Here is an 18,325-nt window from a genome sequence, read left to right on the forward strand (position 1 = left end):
GCTCTGTAGAGAAATACTAACAGCAAGGAGAAAGTCACTTATGTTCAACCTGGCTTTACTTGCTAAACAGCTAGGTGAGGCCAGCAGGGTCCTATGAAAGGTTCTTCCCACTAGGCCCTCCGTCTCAGGAATCTCTGCAGGTTTTAACTTACATCTTCCTTCTTGAACCTGCCAGTTCATCTGTCAGCCTCCCGCTACCAGCCTGTTGCCAAATCATTGCTGTGCCCCAGATCTTGCTGCCAGACCCCTTTGACTGGAGCTTGGCTCACTGTGGATCTGGCTCTCAAATGGCATTCTCACTTTGTTCTCCACCCCATGACCACAGGCCAGCCTACCAACTCCAGAGTCAAGTTGCAGCTGCCCTCCCCCACCACCACTGCCACCTCTCTACTACACCAATTCCAAACTTGGCTCCCAGCTCTCCAGACTCGGTCATAGACCCCCAAAATGTGTGAGAGGTCACTACAGACAACTCATTCTGAGTGACAAACCAAAGGGGTAGAAATTGAGTATAATTTAAAAGGTGTGTCTTACCTATGGACTGGCAGAAAATATTTGCAAACAATGGGACTGACAAGGGGCTAATGTCCAAAATATACAAACAACTCATACAACTCAATATCAAAACAGCAAACAACCCAATCAAAAAGTAGGCAGAAGGGGCTTCCCTGGTGGCGCAGTGCTTGAGAGTCCGCCTGCCGATGCAGGGCATGCGGGTTCGTGCCCCGGTCCAGGTAGATCCCACATGCCACGGAGCGGCTGGGCCCGTGAGCCATGGCCGCTGGGCCTGCGTGTCCGGAGCCTGTGCTCCGCAATAGGAGAGGCCACAACGGTGAGAGACCCACGTACAGAAAAAAAAAAAAGGGGGGGGGGGCAGAACACCTAAATAGACATTTCTCCACAGAAGACCCACAGATGGCCACCAGGTGCATGTAAAGATGCTCAATATCGCTAATTGTTAGAGAAATGCAAATCAAAACTACAGTGAGGTATCACCTCACACCATTCAGAGTGGCCATCGTCAAAAGGTCTACATGGGACTTCCCTGGTGGTGCAGTGGTTAAGAATCCACCTGCCAATGCAGCAGACACGGGTTCCAGCCCTGGTCCAGGAAGATCCCACATGCCATGGATCAACTAAGCCCGTGTGCCACAACTACTGAGCCTGCACTCTAGAGCCCACGAGCCACAACTACTGAGCCCACGTGACACAACTACTGAAGCCCACATGCCACAACTACTGAAGCCCACACACCTAGAGCCCATGCTCCCAACAAGAGAAGACACTGCAATGAGAAGCCCGTGCGCCGCAATGAAGAGTAGCCCCTGCTCACTGCAACTAGAGAAAGCCCACCTGGAAACAAAGACCCAACGCAGCCAAAAATAAATAAATAAATAAATAATTTAAAAGGTCTACAAACAGTAAATGCTGGAGAGGGTGTGGAGAAAAGAGAACGCTCTTGCACTGTTGGTGGGAATGTAAATTGGTGCAGCCACCATGGAGAACAGTATGGAGGTTCCTTAAAAAACTAAAAATAGGCAATTCCCTGGCGGTCCAGTGGTTAGAACTCCATGCTCTCATGGCTGAGGGCCCATGTTCAATCCCTGGTCAAGGAACTAAGATCTCACAAGCCTTGGGGCATGGCCAAAAAACAAAAGAACACTAAAAATAGAGCTACCCTATGATCCAGCGATCCCACTCCTGGGCATATATCTGGAAAAGATGAAAAAATCTAATTTGAAAAGATACATGCACCCCAATGTTCATAGCAGAATTATTTACAGTAGCCAAGACATGGAAGCAACCTAAGTGTCCATTAACAGATGAATGTATAAAGATGTGGTATATATATACAATGGAATATTACTCAACCATAAAAGAATGAAATCTTGCCATTTGCAGCAACATGGATGGACCTAGAGAATATCATATTAACTGAAGTAAGTCAGACAGAGAAAGATAAATATTATATAACATCACTGGAATCTAAAAAATAATACAAATGAATTTATTTACAAAAGAGAAACAGTCCCACAGACAGAAAACAAACTTGTGGTTACCAAAAGGGAAAGGGGAGTGGATAAATTAAGAGTATGGTGTTAACAGATACACACTACTATACATAAAATAGATTAACAAAAAAGATCTACTGTATAGTACAGGGAACTATATTCAGTATCTTGTAATAACCTATAATGGGAAAGAATCTGAAATATATATATATATATATATATATATATAAAACTGAATCACTTTGCTGTACACCTGAAACACAATACTGTATATATCAACTGCACTTCAACTTTTTTTAAAGTGTCTTGTTGTAAAGTTGCACAGAAGACCCAGAGGCGAAACAAAGATCAGAAATTCGATGACCAGTTATAAGACTGATTAAATAAGGCTTTCCAAGTGAATTCCAACTATACAAAGGCAATACAGCACAAGGGTTAATAGGGTGGACCCTAGAGACAGATTGGCAAGTTCAGTCATTGGCTCTACCACTTACAGATGTGTGACTTCAGCAGTTCTTTAATCTGTGCTTCATTTTTTCCACCTGAAAAATGGGAAAATAATAGTTCCTATCTCATAGGATTGTTTTGAGCTTAAATTAGAATATGTAAAGACTTGGAACAATGCCTGGCATATACTAAGGGCTATATAAGTGTAAGTTTCATTATTATTGGTTATTCAACCACCACAAAGCTCATTGTGCTTCATGACACTAAAGGCAGGTTCTTGGAAGAATTAAGCCTGCCAGACAAATTTATTGCACTACCAGAGTTGTCTCCTGAGGACCTGCACGTTGTTCACGTAATTTGTTTTCACATAAAGACTTTCATATATTTGAAGACAGCCATATTGTCCCACCTGTGGCTTCTCTTCCTCGTGCTGAATATTCTGAATTACTCAACCATTCCTTATGTAATATGGTATCTTGCTGGAGACTAGCACACCAATGTGTCTTTTGCTGTTCAAGCAAGAAATACCAGAGAAATAGACTCATAGACATAGAAAACAAATTTATAGTTACCAAAGGGGTTAGCAGAGGTAAGCGGGGGAGAGATAAATTGGCAGTTTGGGATTAACCTATACACACTACTGTATATAAAATGGGTAAGCAATGACCTACTGTATAGCAGAGAGAACTATACTTAATGTCCTGTAACAACCTATAATGGAAAAGAATTTGAAAAAGAATATATACATATAAATAACTGAATCACTTTGTTGTGCACTTGAAACTAACACAACATTGTAAATTAACTATACTTCAATTAAAAAAAAAATACCAGAAATTTCTCCTGTTCATCCTCAAAAGATTTATGTATAGGTAGCATATAGAATGTTCCCTTCTTAATGAAATATTAATAATAATAACAGCTAATATGTATTAAATATTACTATACCTTGTATGAGACCTCATTTTGAACCATGTAAATCCCTGGGGGTTCTTAGATGATCCACAGAGGACCCCCAAAGAAGATGATACAGGACTTCCTACATGGTAGATTATATAACTGTCCATGAAGTATTCTGATTTCCCATCATGAAATGGCCCTCCTCATTTTGCCATCTCAGGCCATGTGATTTACTTTAGCAAATATTAGCAATTGCTTTAAGAGTCAGGGTTCCCCTTGTCCATTTCCTCTTGGCCAAAATGGTCAGCAAATGGTGTGTGCTCCAGAGTAAAGCTGACTCCATCTCCCTAGAAAAGAATGAAACATGATGAGCATGTAACAGGAGCAAGAAATACATTTTTAATTTTGTAAGTCACCAAGAGTTTTGAGGGTTTTTTTGTTTATTTGTTAGTTTGTTTTCCAGTGACACTCCCACCTTCATTATCAAGGTTTTCAGAGCCAGGACAGAGGAGACTGCAATGGGGATCTCGACAGCCCCTTCTCTCCTGACCATTAGACCCACAGGATTCCTCTAGCCAGGGGCAGAGGTCTGAATCCCTGCCTTTTGGGAAACCTGGCCCCTATCCCACCTCCCTCGCTCAAGTGTCCCTAAGGTCTCAGGACAAGCCAGATCCCAGGACTGAGCCAGCGGGTGTGACAATACCCAGTCCTCAGACAGCTCTCTTGGGGCCCCAGGAGCACCGCCCATGTGGATGGAGCCTCTTGAGCATCCTTCCTGATTTGAAGTCCAGGTCCCTGGAGATCACAGGGGTGGGACTGGTCCCCAGGATTACAGAGAACATGACATCACCAAAGAGGCTGGCCCTCCTTCCCAGCAGATTGGATGACACATTGGAAAGATGTGAGCCTGGGACCTCCTAGGAGGGACAGGGGAGCCATGTGGCACAGTGAGACTCCCAGGGCCAGTGGGCAGCCAGGGACTGAGGGTTCCTGGGTCATGTCTTCTTGGCACGATCTGCTGCATCCAAGGCAGCCATGTTGCAGGTGGCTGTGATCAGGTGGTGATCCAGAGGCGTATTTGGAAAAGACCCACAGAGCCAACTTAAAGGTCCCTGAGAGATCACAGGGGTGGGACTGGTCCCCAGGATTACAGAGAACATGACAGAGAAGAAGACAGTAGAAGAGCTCATTTCCAGCACCCAAGATAAATAAAGTAGGTCTGGAGGTGTAGTAGATGCAAAGCTGGATTTCCAGACAGGTTAATCATCTTGTGACTTTCACTGCCTCGGACCACAGAACTGTGGAGGTGCAGCCAGTGGCTGGCCACATCCAAGCTCATGTTGAGCTGGAAGAGAAGGGTGGCATGAGGGTACATTAGGGCCAGGTTGACCAGCAGACACATTGTGGAGCGGCAGTCTGCCCGCATGTCCAGCATGGCCCCAGACCTGGTCCCTTGATTAAGGACTCGAGCAGCGTGTCCATCAAAAGCGTCCAGAAGTCTACTGAGCAGGTAGAAGGAGGAGGCTGTGAGGGGGCAGCAGAGTATGAAGTAGAAAGAAATGATGGTGAAGACAATCTATGCATAACCGATGAGGTTAGGCGCAAACAGGAAGATATTTTCGCCTGGCACCAGAGGTCTCCTGGCCACCCTGGGCCTTATCTGGAGGTGTCGGCTGTGTCCCACCCCAAGCACAAGGCTCACCCTCCAGCCCGGTGCATTGGCTGTGCCCACTGCATGCAGGTCCTCGCTGCCCCAGACGGGTCCCAGATGTTAAAGCTCGCTGCCAGCCGGAGCATGGGCCAACCCAGCTGTGCATGGAGCAAAGGTCATTTACTATCACAGCATAAACTAGCCTATCTTGGCTGTTACATACTCAGCCTTGGATGCTGAATGTTGTATAGAAGTCTTATTGATTAGATACTTATATAATGTGATTCAGAATCTCTTTACCTCCCTGGATCTTTGTGGATAAATATATTCTTTCTAAGATGAGATACACAGCAACATACAAGACATTCCCTGTGTAGTCTGATGAATGCTCCCTTGTTCAGGACACTATATTTCTTCTATAGCAGGATAACATTTTCCCCTATTTCACCCCATGATCCTTCACCCTCTTTATGCAACAGCTGAGGAATGTTATGCCCATCATCTTAAGAAAGGTAATGCAGCAGAAAGAGAGAAGCCAAGAGTCTTTTCTTGGCTTTGAGTTTGGGGCTAGGGCCCCAGAAGAAGTGGGAAAAAATGCTTGTGCTTAGTAAATACAATTGATTTGGAAGTCTGCAAATGGTAGAAAGCTTTCTACTTCCCATATCCTGAAACTGGAAAAATCCCCTGGGTTAGGAAGATGAGAGAGTCAGAGGAGAATTTAAGAGAAAATGATTTCCTGGAAAGAAGGGGTTACCTGCCTACCTGTTTACTTCCCAGGACTGAGCCCAGCAGGGAGGATGAAAGAGCCAGCAGAGACTGGGAAGATCCAAGTGCAGGGAAGGTGTGTAGCCGCTTCCCCAGGTCGAACCTAGAGAAATGGCAACAACCCAGAGTGAAGTGCATCACAGAATGAATCTTGTCCACAAGCGGGTCTTGTTCGGCAAGCACGGGGTTTTTAAACAATGTGATTTTGAATGACTTTGAGTGGAGCATGCCCTTCCTAGGTTCACCAGTCCTCACTCCCTACTATCTTGTTCCTGGTCTACTATACTGACTTTCCCCTACAGGCACTGTGTTTATTGATGTATTTATTTTTTTTAATTTTTAAAATTTATGTACTTATTTATTTATTGGCTGAGTTGGGTCTTCGTTGCTGTGCGTGGGCTTTCTCAAGTTGCAGCGAGCGGGGGCTACTCTTTGTTGCAGTGTGCAGGCTTCTCATTGCAGTGGCTTCTCTTTGTTGCAGAGCACAGGCTCTAGGCACGCGGGCTGCAGTAGTTGTGGCTCGCGGGCTCTAGAGTGCAGGCTCATGTGGCACACGGGCTTAGTTGCTCCGGGGCATGTGGGATCTTCCCGGACCAGGGCTCGAATCCCTGTTCTCTGCATTGGCGGGCAGATTCTTAACCACTGCGCCACCAGGGAAGTCCCCAGGCATTGAGTTTAAAATCCCTGACTAGACAGACAGACACGAAAATACTCCACACAGTTCCCAACATGCCTCAGCAGAGTATTTCTGTTTACTCAAAAGAGAGTGGTGCGAGAGGAAGAGAAAGAGGACGGGTCAGTTGTGGTTGAAAACCAGATGTAAACAGGAGAATTCCCAGGCAGTCCAGTGGTTAGGGCTCTGCACTCTCAGTGCTGAGGGCCCAGGGGTTCAATCCCTGGTCTGGGAACTAAGATCCCACCAAAAAATGCCAAAACAAAACCAAGAAAAGATGTGGATGGGTGACAACTAGACCAAGATGCTTCCTCAAAGTTATGGCACTTCCAAAGTCCCACTCTCCACCAAAACTGGGGCAAAGCATGGCAACACTGAATTCACTGAGATGAAGGTTTTACAACCTAGGTATAAGCTAGGGTTGGGTTAGACATTGTGTTTGACTCCCTAGTAGCTATTCCCTCTCTCTCTAATTGAGGACCAGCAATGAAACTTGAGAAACTGATCCTGACTCAAGTGATATACCTGATTGGTCCAAGGGCATTTCAGTTGCCCCCTGCCATTAATTAATTCAAGAATGATAAGTGACCCGATTCTGAGCAATTATGAGTAAAAGCAATTCATGGAAGTTTCTGGGAAAGTTTAGAGTCAACAATGGGAGCCAATCTATCTTTCTTTGAAACAAGACGTCTTTGTAGCCCAACTGTTGTTGAGAGCCACCCTACAGTCACGAGGGGGACCAGAATGAGTTTGAAGCCAACAGCATGAATGACAGAGCAGAAAGGTAAAAAGAACTGGGTCCTTGATGACATAATTCAACCAACAGACCAACCCTGAATTCTTCCCTACTTTTGGATGTCCTCTTACATTAGCCAATAAATTCTTTATTGTTTAAGTCAATTTGAGTTATATTTTCTATTGCCCACAGTTAAAGCATCCTGACATAGATTCATAATAAATATTAATTTTAGTCATAGAAAAATTTAAAAGCTACAATTTTCACATCATAGTTGAAGAACTAAGATTCGTTTTGCTAAAATTTCACATAATCTAAAATTGAAGTTGGGACTTCCCTGGTGGCGCAGTGGTTAAGAATCCACCTGCCAATGCAGGGGACACAGGTTCGAGCCCTGTCCAAGGAAGCTCCCAGATGCCACAGAGCAACTAAGCCCGTGAGCCACAACTACTGAGCCTGCACTCTACAGCCTGCAAGCCACAACTACTGAGCCCACCTGCCACAACTACTGAAGCCCTCACGCTTAGAGCCCATGCTCCACAACAAGAGAAGCCACTGCAGTGAGAAGCCCATGCACTGCAACGAAGAGCAGCCCCTACTCGCCACAACTAGAGAAAGCCCACAAGCAGCAACGAAGACCCAACGCAGCCAAAAAAATAAATAAAATTTATAAATAAATAAATAATAAATAAATAAAATTGAAGTTGCTTTTTTCACAAACCCAGTAAGTATTAACTTATGTAAAGCGTTGAAGATATACAGATTTCTTAATTGTTCATGGATAATCACTGGAAACTAGACAATTTCCACTCTCTACTTCTGCCTCATTCGTTCATTTAACAGCATTTATTGAGTGCCTACTGCATGCCAGGCACTTAATACAATAATGGTCAAAAGAGTCCCATTTTCATTGACTTACAGATTATCGGATACAAGGAATACAGGTTCAGAAATGGTTTAAATACCTCTGCCAGGAAACCTCTAAATGAAAGAAAGAGATATGGGTTAAATTCTTAGGTGAAGGAAAATTCAACAAGGAAGTCAGTTCCAAACACTAGCCAAAATAGACTCCAGGTTGAACTGGTGGTGGAATCAAAAATCTCAGGGGAGGACTTCCCTGGTGGTCCAGTGGTTAAGACTCCAAGCTTCCACTGCAGGAAGTGTGGGTTCCATCCCTGGTTGGGAAAGTTACCCATGCCACGGGGTGCAGTCAAGGGGAAAAAAAAAATCTCAGGGGAGTTTTTTTGTTTTTTTTAAAAATAAATTTATTTATTTTATTTATTTTTATTTTTGGCTGTGTTGGGTCTTCGTTGCTGCACATGGGCTTTCTCTAGTTGTGGCGAGCAGGGATTACTCTTTGTTGCGGTGTGCGGGCTTCTCATTGTGGTGGCTTCTTTTGTTGCGGAGCACAGGCTCTAGGCACGCGGGCTCAGTAGTTGTGGCACATGGGCTCAGTAGTTGTGGCGCATGGGCTTAGTTGCTCCGTGGCATGTGGGATCTTGCCAGACCAGGGTTTGAACCCGTGTCTCCTGCATTGGCAGGCAGATTCTTAGCCACCACACCACCAAGAAAGCCCCTCAGGGGAGTTTTAAAAGGCAGCATCCTAAAAATGCCTTGTCTTAAAGTAGACCATATCTCAGGTTATATTCAAGGCTTTTCTCCAGTTGGATCCAGAATACATCCTTTTCCTGTCTTCCTCAACATAGATATGTATAAATAAGCCACTATTCATTTTATTCATTCAACAAACATTACTGAGTTCCTACTTTATTCCAGCTTCTAGGCTAGTTGTTGGGGATGCAGAGTTGAATAGGGACCCTACCTTTCATAAAATTTAAGACCAATGGAGAAGTCAGACATATAACAACAACAAAACAAAACAAAGCAAAAACAAAAAATTGGAAAAGAACAGGGTCCAGTATCAAAGGGACCTTAATTAGAAACCAGGATCCACAATTTACAAGATGGGTGCTATGGATCCATTGTTTAACCTTAATTCCTTTATATCCAAGTGGAGAATAATAATAATAATAGCTATATCATAAGATTTTTTTTGATGATCAAATGCTTTCTGAAAAATATCATATATCAATCACATACTAAGCACTCAATAAATATTAGCTATTACTACTACTCATTAAACGCTATGATTCAAGCACTGTTCTAGATGTTTGTGATATATCAGTGAATAAAACAGACAAAAATCTCTGTCCTTGTGTAGCTTACCTTACTATTTTCATGCAATATAATACATATAATGAAAGCTCACTGTTGTATCCTTAGAATCTGACTTTCTTAACTTGGGATTCTCCCAGATCCTGAGTAAAGGAATTGGGCATAAGTCTTTTTTTTTTTTTGAGAGGTGATCCTGGAAAGCATGGTAAGGGAGAGAAGCAAAAAAGGGAAAGAGAAAAAAGCCCAATACATGAATTAGTGGATCACCTCAAGAGGCAACTGGCTCATCCTCACAGGGTCTTTTTGAATGACTGTGTAGAACACAGCTCAGAACTGTCCTGGGATATTAGTCCACCACTTGTTTTCATTGGTAGAAGGTTGCTCCCGAGGCATCCCTCAAGCAGAAAAACACAGGAAGCCATCTGCATGATAGGAATTGTCTGCCAGTGATCTCATGGGAGGGTTAAGGGGATATGGGTGAGGGACAACAGCTCTGCTATACTAATAAAATTAATATTTTATTATAAATGCCTCTCTTACTAAGATAAATTATACTTAAAAAATTACTTCATATAAATGTTACTGCTAGGCTGAGATAATGTTCAGTATTAATTCCACTCTATTTTCTGTTTTATAGACATAAGCGTTAAGAAAACTTTTCCACACAAATCAGAGGATGGGAAGTGTTTGGTTGCAGCAATATCATTCAGTTCTTTGAACTCCTTCCAAGTTATATTCCAAAAACTGCAGAATGATCTATCATTAAAATGCATTTTATCTGTTAGCTGAAACTCGATTCTTCCCTCAATTCTGTTGCAAGCAAAGAATTAGAAAATACCTGACTTGCAAAAGCATTTGTTGCCCAGTCGGGAGAGCCACTGATTTTCTGGATTTCTGGGAAGTTTATCAAAAGGGCTTTCTCAAGAATTATCAAACAATTATTAAATCAGACTTGTTACTTTTCCACCTAGAGGCATTTTGATTAACCCGGTATGTTCAGAAAGGTTTAGAAAATGAAAATACCATTAATTTCAAAATACCTTAGGTATTAAAAATTTTGACAAGGAATTTTTCTCGCTTAAACAGTGTGATTTAAATATATTTTATTCAAAAATCTTGGTGCTGTATTTTTAGCTCATGGAAATATCTGCCTAACACCTAACTGGAAAAGTCAGCCCTCACTGTCAAACCAACCAGCCAAATGAGATTGTTTTTCTGTCAGAAAAGATCTGACTACATTTTTCTATCCAAATAAATATATTAAGACACATCCTCATGACAGCCATCTCACTTCTGAATTCAAAGAGAGAGAGGATCTTGCTGAGAAATTTGTTCCTGAATGAAATAAAGTATATAAGTGCCGTTCAGTTTTAAAATTTTTGATCAATACTCCCCACCCCTCCCCCACCCCTCCTTCACCCCTCCCCCACCCCCCACCCCTCCCCCACCCCCCCCCCCACCCCCATTAGTTTGTTTGTTGTCACAAGACTGTCAGAAGTGATAGATTCTTTTTTGCCACGCTGCACGGCATGCAGGATCTTAGTTCCCCTGACCAGGGGTCGAACCCATGCCCCCTGCAGTGGAAGTGCAGAGTCTTAACCATTGGACCACCAGGGAATTTCCAGAAGTGATAGATTCTTTGACAATACTCAGGGGATGGAAATGTCGAGGTTGTTAAATAAAAAAGGCCATCATGTCCCTACTCTACAATGTAACTGGATTCAAAACATCTAACAGGGGCCAAAATAGTCCATCCCAGAGGCCACATTTCCTTCTTCACAGGATGTGGCATAAGTCAAGAAAAAACGCAAGCCCAACTTTGGGTGCAGGCAGCCTGGATTAGAAGTGGCTTAGCCTACCCTAGTATTTTAAATAGTCTCTTTGGAGGTCTGGAGGATTTTACACCCAGTGCAAGTTACCATAATAAGATGGGGACAACTATGCCTTTTTATTTTATCAAATGGGATAAAGATGATTATGCATGGGGAGTTGGGAATGGAAAACCGGCATAAAACCTCAATACTCGTCATTTCCTCAGAGAAATCCTTTCTAGCAGAATTACTTATGGAAATCAAGATCCAGAAACGAATTCCCTTAACAGTATCTGTATCGTCAGATTTCTTGGAAAGTCCTTGTATCTGCCTTTGAAAACTGTTAGATTTATACCATTTCCATCATTTGATCCTCATAACAGCTCTGTGAGCTTGGTACTTATGAAAGCTATTAATATGACTCTCACTTAACAGATGAGGAAAGTAAGGTGCAGAAATATCACACCAATTACCTAAAGTCACTTGAACCCATCTGAATCAACACCCTGGGTTCATTTAGCAGCGACCCCTGGTTCTTTTTTTTTTTTGCGTTACGCGGGCCTCTCACTGTTGTGGCCTCTCCCGTTGCGGAGCACAGGCTCCGGACGTGCAGGCTCAGCGGCCATGGCTCACGGGCCCAGCCGCCCCGCGGCATGTGGGATCTTCTCGGACCGGGGCACGAACCTGTGTCCCCTGCATTGGCAGGGGAACTCTCAACCACTGCACCACCAAGGAAGCCCAGAGAACCCCTGCTTCTGCTCCAACCAAGTGGACCAACACACCACCACAGCACCACCGTTTCCTACCAGGGAGGCCTCTACTGCTCTTCTCTGCCTCCTCATAGGATACTAGACTAAATGACACTCAGGTTGCTGTCAGTTTCTCATTGAGACTCAATTATCATGTTTTAGCTCTGATTCAAGCTATTTTTTCTCCAATATTTTATTAAGAAAAAATTTGAAAACATCTAAATTGAAAATTTTTATACACCCACCTGTATACCTAGATTCTACCATTAACATTTTACTGTATCAGCCAGACTTATTTTTTAAACAAATCTTTGGCAGCTTACATTTCCCCCTTGTATAAAACAGGAAAATACCATTGTACCTTCACCCAAAACGTTTTCAAGGAGTAAGGCTTCTGACCCACAGAAAGCTAGAAAGATAAATTTTCTCAGCTCCACTGGTTCAGGTCTTTCATTCAGTTCAGTACTAAACTTGGAAGTACATTAGAAACACCTGGGAAGTTTTTAAAACATACCAGTGCCCCAGCCCTCTCCCTGATCAGTCAAGTCAGAATCAGGGGAAGTAGGTATGTGTTTTAGCATTCAATTAGCCAACAGGTAATTAATGAGTACCAACCATGTGTCAGGCACCATCTGAGGCATCAGAGTGAACAAGGAAAGTCCCTGCCATCATGGCACTGCATCCTCTTGCCTGCCCACCAAACTCCTTTCTGCACATTGTGTCTCAGCCCCTTCCATCTAACTCTCCTCTCTCTTCAGATCTTTGCTCAGATCCCAGAATATTCTACTTCCCCTTCTCTAACTAGGAGGCACCTACTTATGCCTCAAGGTCCAGTTTGCATGCTGCCTCCTCTGGAGTTTTGCTTGGCCCTAGAGCTCACTCCTTCTCAGGAGTCCTACAGCTGGCTTTTCATATCATCATTATGGTAGGATACAGCTCATTGTGCAAGGGTTTCTGGTTTCACCTGTGGGACTCTGCGTGCTGTGAAGAGGCAGAGACTACTGTATGTGACCTGCTATGCTCATCATGTAGGAAAGCGCCTGTAACATGGCACCATTTCAAAATTTAAAACAAGCAAACAAACAGAAGCCCAGTGTCGATATTGTATCAAACCTAAGGCAATCACCACCTCCATGTATGGCATGTTTCCTGAGAGTTATTCTGAGTTCCTTCCTTACGACTTGTTTGATGCTCTTTTATCCAAAGGGACAGAAGCTAGACTTTGCAGTGGACAGACCTGATAATGAAGAGCTCTGGAGGCTTACAAATTGTGTTCTTGGATTTTTCTACATCCCCCATTGAAGAATCTTTCAAACTCCTGCCCCCACCAATGGAATTTGTAAAGGGGAATGTCCTGGAGAAGGCCATGAAAGAGTCCACTCGGTTAGACAGAAATAGTTGAGCATGCAGGCTTTGAAGTCTGATGGAACAGAGGACTTCACCCTACTATTTGATTTAGGCAGTTTACTTAACCTCTCTGAACCTCAGTTTCTTTACCTATAAAATGCAGACCAATATTCTCTCCCCTCTTCTCTCCACATCAGCCTCAAGCTTCATGAAGAATCACATTAATAGGTAAAATTTACTGAGTGTTTACTGTGTGCCAGGCACATTGCTAGCTCCTTTACAATGCAAAACAACGACCCTCTGAGGTACTGTTATGATCCATGTTTTGCAGGTCATGAAACTGAGACAAATTAAATAAGTTGTCAATGATTATACAGCTAGTAAATAGTGGATTCAAATCCAGACAATCTGGCTCCAAGAGCCCAGTCTTATCCATGTTCTAGGGACCTTGTTTACCTTATTCAGCCCCTATCTGCATGTCCTAGAATAGTGACAGACACGTGGGTGCTAAAAATAACTGTTGAATGAATCAATCAATACCTTCTTGAAGCATTGTTGTAAGGAGGAAGGAAGTTCTATTTATTTATTATCTACCCTGTTCCACACTCTTTTATGTGTCTCATTTCACTTAATTCTCCTACAAGGATTGCATACACAGAGAAGGAAACTAACAGAGGTAAAGTAACTCGCCCAAGGACACACAACTGACAAACAGCCTCTATGCCTCCTCACAGCAAAGCCTCTGTAATTGTAATTTCCTATTTTTAAAATGTCTGGTACTACTACCATAATTTGCAAATCAGGGCAATATGCCTGATGCAATAAAAAGAAAAGGAAAAAGCTACAACTGTTAAACGATCTCAGGAATGTACATCTAATTGACACTACATCGCATTAGTCATTAATTGCCCTTTGTGCCAACTGACTATGACAGTCTTAAACAAGAAGGGTTTCCTATTTAAGCTGCAGTAACTTTTCTGACTATGGATGATCGTCGTTAATTATTCCTTTTGTGGCAGATTTCTTTAGTTCCTCTAATGCATTTGGGATGACTGTCTCAAAGTAATCCACAACTTTCCTGACAACTCCTTGTTCTCTCTCCTGCTAAAACTGTAGCCCTTTTATGCCAAGTTCTTAGAGCCTTCTACTACCGTATCCGCTACCTCTACAACTACGTTCATATCCATAAGCACCACCATAGAGAATGACCCCCTTTGTTGGTCTATAATTTGACTGCTGCTGTCCATTATAATTTCCAAAATCATAGTTCCTACCACCACCACAGTTACCACTGCCAAAAATTTCTCCTTCATTGCAGCCATTATATACTCCACCACTGCCACCATATCCTCCACCTTGGTTTCCACATCCTGGTCCACCCCCCCTCTATTACCATCTGCCATAGTTGCCACCATCACCTACAAATCTCCATATCTACCATTATGCCCTTCATAACTACCTGTGCTGCCACCACTTCTATGATCATAGTTGCCTCCCCTGCAATTACACTATAGCTAAAGTTCCTCCATGACCCCTAAAGTTGCCACATCCTCCCCATGACCTCTTTGTAATCCAGCAGACTGTGCTTCTTGTTAAGGAAAAACCTTTTTCACTTCAAAATTATGCTCATTAACAGTGTAGTCTCGGGACTTCCCTGGTGGTGCTGTGGTTAAGCATACGCCTGCCAGTGCAGGGGACATGGGTTCAAGGCCTGGGCTGGGAAGATCCCACATACCTCAGAGCTACTAAGCCCATGCACCACAACTACTGAGCCTGTGCTCTAGAGCCCACGTGCCACAACTACTGAGGTCTGTGTGCCACAACTACTGAAGCCTGCGTGCCTAGAGCCCGTGCTCCTCAACAAGAGAAGCCACTGCAATGAGAAGCCCATGCACCGCAACAAAGAGTAGCCCACACTCACTGCAACTAGAGAAAGCCCACGTGCAGCAATGAAGACCCAATGCAGCCAAAAATAAATAAATTTACATATAAAAAAGATAATGTAGTCTTTCTGAACAATTTTATCAACTGTATCATAATTATCAAAAATTATAAAAGCAAATCCTCTCTTTCACTCTGCTTGTCTTCCATAACTTCTATGGTTTCACTCTTACCATTGCTTTCAAAGTAGTCTCTCAAATTACATTCTTCTGTATCTTCTTTAATATAACCAATAAATTTTTTTCTTTACTGTTAGATGGGCGCCAGGCTTTAGGGCATCCTCTCTAGAAACAGGCCTTGGCCCTCTGGAGGCAGATAGAGTCTAGCTGGGGGCAACTGGGCAGAAGATTTACCTCCATTTTGAGACCTGACTGGCCTCTTCCAACTTGGGTTCAATATGAGACTGAGAGGAAGAACTGAATCACTTTTTAAGATATATCCGGTGGAATTTAAAACCAAAAGTGAGTTTGTATCCACATTACCTATTTTAAAAAATACATGAATAGGTCTATAGTGGCTAGAAGTTTTGCTTTATTCCCTTGTGCTCTTGGACTCATATCTCTTTTTCACTTCTCCCTCAATATTGTATTCTACTGTGATTTATTTTATGCATGAAAGTCATTTGTTGATCACCCTTGCACACAGGTCTTTTAAAAATGCGTATTGAGGGCTTCCCTGGTGGCGCAGTGGTTGAGAATCCGCCTGCCGATGCAGGAGACACGGGTTCGTGCCCTGGTCCGGGAAGATCCCACATGCCGCGGAGCAACTAAGCCCGTGAGCCATGGCCGCTAGGCCTGCGTGTCCGGAGCCTGTGCTCCGCAACGGGAGAGGCCACAACAGTGAGAGGCCCGCATACCGCAAAAAAAAAAAAAAAAAATAAAAAAAAAAAAAAAATAAAAATGCGTATTGAGGGCTTCCTTGGTAGCACAGTGGTTAAGAATCTGCCTGCCAATGCAGGGGACACGGGTTCAAGCCCTGGTCTGGGAAGATCCCACATGCTGTGGAGCAACTAAGCCTGTGCGCCACAACTACAGAGCCTGTGCTCCAGAGCCCGTGAGCCACAACTACTGAAGTCCCCACGCCTAGAGCCCGTGCTCCGCAACAGCAGAAGGCACTGCAATGAGAAGCCTGCACACGGCAACAAAGAGTAGCCCCCGCGGCTTCCCTGGTGGTGAAGTGGTTGAGACTCCGCCTGCTGATGCGGGGGACGCGGGTTTGTGCCCCGCCCTGGGAGGATTTCATGTGCCGCGGAGCGGCTGAGCCCGTGAGCCGTAGCCGCTGGGCCTGCGCGTCTGGAGCCTGTGCTCCGCAACGGGAGAGGCCACGGCAGTGAGAGGCCCGCGTAACGCAAAAAAAAAAAAAAAAAAAGAGTAGCCCCCCTGCCTCACGGCAACTAGAGACAGCCCACACGCAGCAACGAGACTCAATGCAGCCTAAATAAATAAATAAAATAAAATAAAATTTTTAGTGCATATTGAAATTTTGATAAATTATTATTACATATTAAAAGCAAGTTGTCTTGGAAATCCATCTTTCAATGAGCTGGTTGTGTTTTTGTTTTTTCAATTAGTTCATGAATCCATGGATTAATATAAACTATTGCTAGAATAGAGAAGACTGTATTCCAATTAAATTCCTATTTTTTGATTTTATGGATATAAGAGCTGAGAAAGCTGTTCATAAAATATAGACGGGAATGGATGTCACTGAGCATGTCACTGAGTTCTCTGAACTCTTGAGTTGCATATCTGTTACCAAACTCAGGTTCAGCTACTTACCACTCCAAAGCCAATGCTCGAGAGCCAAGTGTTGGTTGGAAAGGAAAGGCTGCTTTATTCAGGAGGCTGACAACATGGGGAGAAGGCAGACTCATGTCCAAAAACCAACTCCAGGGACTTCCCTGGCGGCTCAGTGGTTAAGACCCCACACTCCCAATGCTGGGGGCCTGGGTTTGATCCCTGGCCAGGGAACTAGATCTCACATGCATGCCGCAACTAAGAGTTCACATACCACAACTAAGGAGTTGATGAGCTGCAACTAAGGAGCCCACATGCTGCAACTAAGGAGCCTGTGAATCGTAACTTAGGAGCCTGCCTGCCGCAACTAAGACACGGAGCAACCTAATTAATTAATTAATTAAAACAAAAACAAAACCAACTCCAAATATTCTGCTTGACCATGAAAGTTTTTAAAGGGAAAATCATTTGAGGAGGGGTTCAGAGTCTTTGTTATCTTCCACTGTGTGCAGACTTTCTTCTGATTGGTTGGTGGTGAGGTAACACGGTGACATTCCAGAAATCTTGTACTTAGCCTGAAGTCACCATGCTCCACCTGGGTGGGGGGCCTTAGTTCCTGCAGAACTCAAAGATATATTATTATGTGTATCCATCCCTAGAGGAGGAACTAGGACTCTTGCTTTATCGCTGCATTATTGTTTGCCTTTTCTCTGTTCCTACATTCCTTTGTTTCCTTATGATCTTTGATTACTGAGACCTGTTCAAGAGCAAGCATTATGGGGACTTCCCTGGTGGTGCAGTAGTTAAGACTCTGAGGGGCTTCCCTGGTGGTCCAGTGGTTAAGAATCCATCTGCCAATGCAGGGGACATGGGTTGGAGCCCTGGTCCAGGAAGATCCCACATGCTGCGGAGCAACTAAGCCCGTGCGCCACAACTACTGAAGCCCATGTGCCTAGAGCCCATGCTCCGCAACAGGAGAGGCCACCGCAATGAGAAGCCCACACATCGCAACGAAGAGTAGCCCCCGCTCACTGCAACTAGAGAAAGCCTGCACACAGCAACAAGGAGCCAACACCACCATAAATAAATAAATAAATAAAATTTTAAAAAGACTCCAAGCTAGCAATGTACGGGGCCTGGGGTCGACCCCTGGTCAGGGAACTAGATCCCACATGCATGCTGCAAATAAGAGTTCGCATCCCACAGCTAAGGAGCCTGCAAGCCACAACTAAGTATCCCACCTACCACAACTAAGACCCAGTGCAACCAAATTAATTAATTAATTTTTTTTTTTTTTTTTTAAGAGTAAGCTTTATGGCCAGGCTTAGATCACAAAATGTCTTAGGCCAAAATGGGTCCTCTCATGTCAAGAAAGCTGTTGC

The 18,325-nt window shown here is 43.7% G+C and overlaps 1 pseudogene; it reads right to left on the reverse strand.

The window, feature by feature from the left end:
• Window positions 1–4,354: 4,354 nt before the first annotated feature.
• Window positions 4,355–5,156, reverse strand: LOC131764001 (CDP-diacylglycerol--inositol 3-phosphatidyltransferase-like; annotated as a pseudogene).
• Window positions 5,157–18,325: the final 13,169 nt, after the last annotated feature.

The sequence above is a fragment of the Kogia breviceps genome, chromosome 1 (genome assembly GCF_026419965.1).
Source record: "Kogia breviceps isolate mKogBre1 chromosome 1, mKogBre1 haplotype 1, whole genome shotgun sequence".
NCBI lineage: Eukaryota > Metazoa > Chordata > Mammalia > Artiodactyla > Physeteridae > Kogia > Kogia breviceps.